Below are 1,324 nucleotides of genomic sequence, written 5' to 3'. Positions count from 1 at the left end.
AGTAGCTTCTTTCCTTTTTTCACACTTACCCAGTTTTCATCTCCCTTCTCCTTTTTCTCTTTTCTTCCATCTTCATTCTGTTTTCTCTCTTCTCCTTTCTCTTCTTGCTTTGCTCTTCATTGTTTTCTGATCTTCTTTTTCATCTTCTTTTCTTTCTGCTGCCACTGCTGCTTTCTTTTTACCTCCTTTTTCTTCAGCATCTACTTTTTTATCTTTCAGAAGTTAAAATAACTTCTCCATTTCTAGCATTTTCATTGTTACATACTTCTTTAACAACTTCTTGCTTGGATTCAGCTATTTGGTACTTGTATCTGTATTTTTACATCACACCATATTTTTGTATTCATTTTTTCTTGGAGTTGATGGTTTTTTGGGTCTCAGCTCCAGTTAATGGACACAGGCATAGCAGACAGTCAGTCTGATCTTCTGTTTGGCTTTTGCTTCATATCATATTAATCTGCAACCTTTCTTTGGGCATCATTGTAGTTCTATATAGGAGACCTTAACACACATACACATACACACACGCGCGCGCACAATCACAAATTGGTTTCTGCCCAGCTGCTAAGAGAGCAAATGACTTTTCAACAAACTAATTGAAAAATTTGGAACACTTCACAAATTCGTGTGTCAGTCTTGCCCAAGAGCCATACTAATTTTTTTCTGCATCGTTACAGTTTTAATGTATGTGCTGATCACAGAAATAACCTTGTTTTAAGCTCAATTTTGGTTAAAGGCAGAAATAAGAATTTCAAAAGAAAAACAAAATGTAACTTAGAATGCCATATGAAAATAGAGCTGATCCCTTTTACCCACTTTTCCCTCCGCTGACTTCCCTTCCTGGTAACACTACTTTCTTCTTGGTTATACCTGTTTGATATTGTTTTATTTGTTTTGTCCATTTTTTTTCAGTCTGTTTGTTTTCTATATTCCATGTTTGAGTGAAATCATACAGTATTTGTCTTTCTCTAATGTAGTAAGTAGCATAATTCCCCCAAGGTCCATCCATATTGTCACAAATGGCAAGATTTCATCTTCCTTTATAGCTGAGTAGTATTCCATTGTATATATAGCAAATCTTCTTTATCCAGTCATCCATTTGTGGGTACTTAGGTTGTTTGCACTGTAAATGCTATTGTAAATGTTGCAATGAACACAGAGGTGTGTATATATATTATTCTAATTAATGTTTTACATTCTTTGGATAAAATCTTAGAAGTGGAATAGCTGAATTTTATATTAGTTCTGTTCTTAATTTGCTGAGAAATCTCCATACTGTTCTCCATAGTGACTGAACCAGTTTGCTTTCCCATAACAATTCCCT

The 1,324-nt window shown here is 34.5% G+C and overlaps 1 pseudogene; it reads right to left on the bottom strand.

The window, feature by feature from the left end:
- Positions 1-599: 599 nt before the first annotated feature.
- On the bottom strand, positions 600-699 carry LOC135320466 (U6 spliceosomal RNA; annotated as a pseudogene).
- Between the last annotated feature and the right edge of the window lie 625 nt (positions 700-1,324).

The sequence above is a fragment of the Camelus dromedarius genome, chromosome Y (assembly GCF_036321535.1).
Source record: "Camelus dromedarius isolate mCamDro1 chromosome Y, mCamDro1.pat, whole genome shotgun sequence".
Classification (NCBI taxonomy): Eukaryota; Metazoa; Chordata; class Mammalia; order Artiodactyla; family Camelidae; genus Camelus; species Camelus dromedarius.
The sequence above is the reverse complement of the archived record's forward strand: the minus strand, read 5'-3'. Positions and strand labels throughout refer to the sequence as shown.